General features: G+C 36.0%; 1 pseudogene; it reads right to left on the bottom strand.

Moving 5' to 3' along the window:
• Window positions 1-943: 943 nt before the first annotated feature.
• LOC113306571 lies at window positions 944-7,500 on the bottom strand (annotated as a pseudogene).
• Between the last annotated feature and the right edge of the window lie 823 nt (window positions 7,501-8,323).

Raw genomic sequence — 8,323 nt, 5'->3', positions numbered from 1 at the left:
ACTTGTATTTATTTTATTAACCTATCTTATTTGTTATTTAAATCCAAGTTTCTATTAAGGACAAAACAACAAATTTCATTAAAAAAATCCAGTTTCTAAGGATCAGTTTAATCAAAAAATTTAACCAAATCACATTTACTAAAATATACAAAAAATTCTAATTTACCCCCGTTTTTTTCACGGCAACAAAAACAAAATCCAAATTCTACATGATCAATTTAATCAAAATGTTCCGACAGATCATCCACGCACAGATAACAGTAATAGCTTTACCCCTCTTTTCTTCTTTCAAGCTTTTTATCAAACACATGATAGTATTTTGTTCTTGTCCAATCCAAAACCGGTACGATCATTGGATCATCTAAAACCAGAAATCAGAATAGCAAGTATCCTTTCCAAAAACATAAAAGAAACCAAGATTCATAAAACTGAACCTTTCAAATCGTCAACAGCAGCTGTATTCACAGACATAATAAAATCTCATAGAATGATGAAGGATTTAATATATTTGTTAAGAGTTGAACTCCAAAAATGATAGCGTCTAGAAGCTAGTAAAACTGGATTGATGGTATACTTGATTGTGTTCCACTAAACCTCCACCCGACCATCTTAATTGGTTGATTTTGAAAATAAATGAAAGAAAAAATCACATAAGAAGATGGAAGAAGAATGAGAGTAGTCCCGTTAAATGTTGCTATGATCTCTTCTAGAGATTGTTGTTTGATTATATGGAATCATAGATTATTCTAGAATGTTATAGAATAGCATTTCCTCTCCGGATTCTTCCACATTATGCACTGCTCCTATTTAATGTTCTTTTTTCATCAACATTTAAAGTTATAACTCCAATTACGAAATGATCTTTGATATGCTATTATTATTGCCTTCTAAGAAAATGAAGCGAGGGCTAATTTGGAAAGCCAAAATTTGCAGCTTCAAACACTGTTGCTAAGTAGAGTTCTCTTTATATAATAGATAAGAGATAAGAGATTTTTTCTGATAAGAGTTTAGGCATTAGATCTCAAGAGAATTTATACAGGGGGTGGTCCCCGTAATTACAGCCTATGTATGTATAACCAACCGTTAGATTTCTTTGACCAGGCTTGCCCTATTATGCACGATCAAGATTTGAATGCTTTTATTATCTCCTTTTTACATGCGCCACATTCATTCTGGCCCCACATTCATTAAAACCAAATAATCTTACCACATTCTGGCCTCACGTTTTAATATTGTGGAGGCTCCGGATCGTCTGTTCACACGCCTTAAAAAATGCAGAGATTCTACACTCACCGTGGTTAAACACCAACAAATCTACCGAGAGGGGAATCAGTGGACGAGGGCTTAACCATTGGTTAAGTAGGACCAACGTGAATAGTTTGTTACGTGCACATTCTGTTTGACTCGGCAAGTATCACTAGCATCTTTCAAAGATTTTGTAGAGCTTCTCCAGTAAAGCCACCTGTTGAAACAAAGTGAAGTAGATCATTTCAAATTAGCAAAAAGCTTAACAAAAATTCTGTTGGACTGCAGAAAATAGTTAGGATTTCTATTTGTAAACCCGAACTAATTTTGTAAGAGATGATCAAATCATTGCGTATTCTTGATAATCCCCTGACACACATGCATATTTAACTGAAACCCCAGACTAAAAAGGACTCGTACTATCAACTCATCCTCTTCAAGCACGTCAAAGATTACCCACAAGCTATATTAGATGTATGAATTTGTTTTCAACTAGTAAAAAGAAACATAGCAGCTGTTTTGAAAAACCGGTTGTGAAGAAGAATGCAAAACCAGACTCGTGGTATTTACAGTATCATAAATTTAGGTCAACCGACAATAAAGAAGTACCTGAACAAATGTTCCATTGGTAGCCATCTGACTTAGGAGGCTTCGGAAATAGTCTTAGGGAAGGGAACAAGACATGTTGGATGGACCATTCTCGTTGAGCCATGCAGTCTCAGCAAGATCAAGATCAAGGTTATCCTCTGCAACATTAGAAAAGAAAACCAGAAATAAATGACTGTCAGATTTTAAACATCTGTGTAAGTACTCAGAATTGCACATTCAGGATCAAGTTCATTTCTTGACAATATCATGTTCTGAAAATATTCTCATTTCCAACCACTGTCAATAAATTGTTGATTCGAATTCAAGAAGCTAAGGTTTGAAGTAAAAGACATACATGTGTGTAGGGTTAAGAAACTTTTCAAAACCTTCTTGTGCAGTTCAAACTTTTGCGATATCTAATTTTCTCTAAAGACAATGGAGATGAACCTGACAATGAGACCAGTTTCTAAACCCAGCTGTTTGATCAACACAAAGTCCCTTGAGGCAGGGTACCATGGTGTAAAAAACCTGACGTGTAACTAAATTCCCTCTTGGAGCAACAGCTGATTTTTTTACTAGGATGTCTTAACGGCTGATCTGAGCATGAAAATGCTTATATATGTTTCTCTCTGCTATCAGGATAACCTTGGCTTAAATTTAAACTACTGGGAGACTGTCATATAACTGTTGTTTTCTCTTTTATCCAAGATCCTACCAAAAGAATAATCACTCCTAACCTCTCTGAAAGTTAATGTTCGGGACTGTGACTCTGTAGTCAGTCTATCAGACTATCACAAGTGGACCACACACCATCATAAAAGTGGTTGAAGCTTAAAAGGTTAAAAATTAGAAATGATGTCATTAAAGCAAATGAATAATATCTATTATCCTTATGAGAACAAAGTGTTACCAGAACTTACATCATTGCCCAACGACAGCACAAATTCTGGAACATGATCCAAGTTAGGTGTGTATTGATCCAGTATAACAGGAAGCCTAGATAAGTTCCCCCGCTCATCGATGAGAATGCCAAAATACTCCTGCAACATCTCAATTTTTGATTGAGCAGCTCAACATTCATCTGACAGGAGATTTAAGAAACAACCATATATGAGTAATAAGCAAAATTAAAACATATACTTATTAACTGCGGAGATATAAACCCTAGGACTAACAAAATTATAAAGCATGCTATGACCTGATATCTGTTACTGAACTAAATGAAGCCAACCACAAGCCTGCTGTAGGCAGTACATTTTAAGCTTAAGAATAAGATATTGTTGCATAGTTGACTTTGTGATCATTAAGTATCTATAAAACATATGTACCTTCATAACGATCAAATTTTTCGCATTAGGTATAAATCAGCTGATTTTTCTCTCATTTCGAAAAATGATACAGAGCAATTGTTGAACACTCCATGGAAGAAAAAAAAAAGATACTAATAAATCAACTTTTCTACCCAAAACGAAAGGGTGACATTTTCAGATCAATGAAAACAGTCCACAAAATCCAAAACAAGGGTCAATAGAGCAGCAACACACATGGTGCTGTGATTGCAACTCAAACAAAGAATTCATATGGCAAGACAGACACTTGAATGGACATGATGAGCTAAATCTAAGGTTCTTATAACCCTCACCAACAGCAGCATATAATGGAAATATAAATAGAAATTTTGATGGCATCATTAAAGCTAGCAACTGCAAACAGAAAGTACTGTATATTACTTCTGCTATCTTCTGCTTCAATTCATCAGCTTTGGATTCCGTATCTTCTTCTTCAACGCTATCATCATTAATTCTGAAAGGGGGGCTGGCTCACTAAGTTGAATAGCATTGAAATGGGCGAATCGACGTAGAACTTGCTGATACACAAGCTCTTTGCTGTGCCACGGTATAACACAACCAACACAAAATAGTTACTCAACTACTGCATAAATAAGAGGATAACAAGGCCAAAGAAGAGATGCAGCACAGACATGCTATTAGTTTAACACATCGAAGTAGATAAGTAAACAGAAAAGAAACACTAGTTTCATGTTTATTAACTTGGTTGAATCTCTTAGAAAAGAAAAATCAGTAAACATTCCTTAATAGTGGAGCAGTGATTGATAAAAATTAACCTCAAATTCACTACATTAACAAGATACAGGCAGGTGTTGTGCTGATGCAAATCCAAGACACTATCTGCCATTCTAACATATGTCGATTGCTTGACGATGTCCAGCAAACCTGGAAGTACACAAAAGAAGAACTAGCATAAACACCCTGAACTTGTTTAACCGATCAGATTCCAAGAAAAATAAGTAACTCACCAGAATGACAGTTACTATCAACCTCGCTTAAGAGCTGCTGAACGCTAGTCAGATCTGCAGTTTCCGTAGGATTTCTTCTATGCCTTACTGCAGAGCTACAGAAAGCATGCAACTATATAAACAAAGTTGCTCAGGTCTAATAATACATGAGAAAATGTGAGGTGTGATTTCCATGACACCAAGGAATGCCACGCCAACATAGTTACCTTTAAACTCCCTTCTATTTGATCCCCCAAAAAGAAAATACACATAAATATATGCCTGGTGGGGGTACAAAGATGTACACATACCAATGCCCCGCTAAGGATTACTTTACAAATCAGAGGCTGGTTGTGAAATTTCAGGCAAAGTGCCACAACTTCACCTGCAGATATTTCCACGATTATGAATTTAAGCAAAAGAGACAGGGATAATATAGTACCGTATTGCGTTCAAGCCAGATATCCGTTCATGCTGACTCAGAGGTGCATCTTACAAGTAGGCATGCATTCTTCTAACAGGATCCGTAATATCAGTAGGGACCATTTTATGAACTGGAACTTTTTCCTGTTTAGAGGCTGTGAGAAAATATATTACGGCATTACACAACCAAGGATACAGTAAAAAGACACTACAAACGAAAAACTGAACCCCTAAGATGCAGAGACTAACTAAAATTTTGATTGACAGCGAACTCCAACATACCAGAGGGTGATTGATAACTGGCTTCCTTGCTTGAGCTCAGAGGAACAGATTGAGAAGGTTCTGCAGTCTATCTTGTGCATGAAAGAAATAATTGAGACTAAAGGATCAGACACACCAAAAAAAAAAAAAATGATACAGCACCGGTGCATATGCTACTTTGATTTTGTCATGTTTAGGACAATATGCCTCCTTATTTTGACATTACAAATGCTAACGCTTTGTTTCACGATAAAATTTTATCAACACCAATTGCAGCATAACAACTTTCCGTGTAATTAAGCTAAGTTATGTGATACAGTTTCACCAAAGTATACCTGTGTGTGAAATGTCCTTGCTGAATTAGTGTTCCTTAAGTTTGATTCCACTGCAATTTGTATTTTCTCAATAATTGTTTCCTGGTTCAAAAGGCTTACCTGCAAGAAAAAGAAATGCGTCACTAAAAACTCACAACTGAATCAGTTTTTATCACCACATCTATTGCAACCCAAAGCTTCACCATTTCTGTAATGCTATAACTGACGAAGTGGAGAATAATTGACAAAAGGAGCTTCAAAAGGAAAGGAATAACAGCGCCCCGGGGTCTTATACAGCATAAGTAAGAGCATAATCGAAAACGATCTAGCCTGTGCATGTCATTACCTCTCTCTTTGTCGGATGAATATTAATATCCACATGCTCAGGAGGCAGTACGACTGACATATGTATGAATGGTTTGGCAAGGTTGCAGCATAAACAACTTCAATTGCTCTCTTCAAGGAAGTGCAGTCAACCAACCTATCTGAAATGGAAATGGTTAGAGGAATCTAAATGAAATGAAAGACAAACCATAGAAATCTAAACATTTTTTCCTGAATTTTTTCAAGTATCAAAATCCTGCAAACCAAGGTGAAGCATGGTTTTCGATAGATTTGGGAGCTACACTAACAGGCTACAGCTACCGTCTAGATTGCGTGGTACTTCACTTTTGGGTTTCTAGTTAAGTGCAAACCAGGACTATAAAAGATTGAAGACATCATCAACTATGAGTACATTCTGTTACAGTGTGTAGTACTAACCATTTATAAAAAGCACCATAGTAATTTTCTTGGCACTGTAATTTGAATTTGAGATGTAACCATGCATCTTGAAAAACTGAGCCAGACTGATCATCATCCGAAGCCGCCACTTCCATGAGATCACGGGAAACTGAGACACCGTAGATCGATCTGATTGCATCAAGACTTGACAATGTAGCCACCATGTGAACATCAGCTCTGGTGGCAACATGCTAAAACAGAAAACGAAACGAAAAATTACAAGCATAAAACAAGGATGGTTTTCTTGACACACCACTTCTCAAAAACCATATGTTTGAAGTGTTGCCAGAGCCGAGACAAACCTTTCGACATGAAAAGCTCACATTAGTGTGATGTACTCCAAACCTACAAATTAGGTCCACTATTTTAGCATAATCATCAGCAGAGTTCTGAAGTGTCTTCCTTCGAGCCGTCATATTGTAAAAGAGATTTTCAATCTGAAAACAAAATACTAATCATATACGGCATCAACGGATATGTTATCACATTATACTGACATGATTTATTGTTTACCATCATTTGAGTTCCTTCCACAGCAGCACAAGGCTTAGGTTCACTCTCCATGACACCATCTTTAAAAGAAACCCTGAAAAAAATAAAATTCCTAAGTTAGAGTTGTTTAAGCCACAATGTTCTCCATCTTCCAAAATACCTCCAGTCTCAGCAACATGAAACTTATATTACCCTACAGTTAGTAAACAGCTATCACGTCTTCGAAGTCTTTTCTACCAGAGAACTACCAAATCCAAATCAATGTTGTAACCATGCAATTGTTATTTTAGTGGTTTAGTAACATCAGCAAATTTGGCCACAAATAAGGACCTTGTGTACCTAATAGCCGAAAATACGCAGTAATCCAAAATTCTTGAAATAGTATGACTTGATTTTACACAGTTCATCAAAAATAGGTTTCATTATCATCCATTTTTGCTCATTAGCAATACAGCGCTGAAACAAACAAAAACCCTAAACCAATAAATGAACAAAATAAGAAGCAATTTCAGTATATGTATGAGTTATTATTACCTATAACCATGTAATTAACCATTGGTGATGGTAGTAACTGTAACATGAGCAACATAAGTCATACTAGCAAATGCTTCACCTCTAAACCCCATTGATTTTATACTCTGCAAGTCTTCCAAAACGGATAGTTTCTATGTTGTGTGTCTTTCACACAGAATTGGCAAGTCTTCGTACTAAACACAATAAAAAAAAACAGGAAATTGAGAAAACATCAAACATTTTACAATTGTAACAAAAATAAGGGATGATTATTTTATTTTTTTTAAATGCTTTTACTTACGCGGATACCATGGCCATCATCAGAAACTTGGATAAGCTTGAGTCCACCATCTTTGACAACAACATTGATGGAAGTTGAAGAAGCGTCAAGACTGTTCTCGACGAGCTCTTTAACAGCGGAAACGGGACGTTGTATGACTCCACCAGCTGCAATTCTGTTAACTACTGATTCTTCGAGTCTGTGGATCTTTGGTGGTTCTTTGTGTGGGTTTTTAGGGTCTGTTCATGTTCTTCAATTTCCATTTCCATTTTTCGGGAAGCTGGAGAGAAAAAGAGATGAGAGAGAGGACCAGAAGTTTTTTTCTTTTTTTTATGCTAAAGATGGGAATTTTATTAACTTGCGTCCCCGGCGTCATTAGGGGCGACCCGAAAAAATTAGGGGCGACTATTTTATTCCCAAACCATAAATAAGGTTATGGAATGTCCAAATTTACGGAGATTACCTAAGTGTTTTTATACAATCGGTAGTTAGTAAGGTTTTATTTATCAACCGATTACTAGTATTATCAATCTTGTGGTTGTTAGCAATCGGTAGATAGGTGAAGTTCATAAATAACTTTATAAACTACCGATTATTCTAGTTCCCAAATTCGAAAATATTGAGATTTCAGCAAAAACAAATTTTGGGGCAACTTAATATCGGAGGTTACGTTATCTTATTAACCTACCGATTACTAGTTTGTTTGAGAATGGGTTATTGCCATAATCGGTAGTATATTAACATATTGTATCTATCGATTGTTAAAGTAGAAAACCCACATTTTATCGATTTTGGAAAAAAATGAATTTGGGGCAACCTTTTTCTTTAATTGGTAGCAAATGAACATCGTATGCCTACCGATTGTATAATTGCTGACCTAACCTTTGGGCGATTAAAACCACCCAAAACCTGGGAATCATTTCATTTTCTTTCTTTTGTTTTCAACTCTTCTTCTCCTCTTCTTCTTCCCTTCCGATTGTGGAGGGTAAAAATACTATTCCTCTCCTATTCAAACTTCAATTCATCGTCGTCGTTCATCTCCAAATCAAAAACATTGTCGATTTTTCCATAAAACGATGACCGATACTAATGAACCCACGAGAGATCGAGAAAAATTAAAGAACAAAG

The sequence above is a fragment of the Papaver somniferum genome, chromosome 8 (genome assembly GCF_003573695.1).
Source record: "Papaver somniferum cultivar HN1 chromosome 8, ASM357369v1, whole genome shotgun sequence".
In the NCBI taxonomy this organism is placed as follows: domain Eukaryota; kingdom Viridiplantae; phylum Streptophyta; class Magnoliopsida; order Ranunculales; family Papaveraceae; genus Papaver; species Papaver somniferum.
Note: the sequence above shows the minus strand (reverse complement) of the source record. Positions and strands in the feature narration are given on the sequence as shown.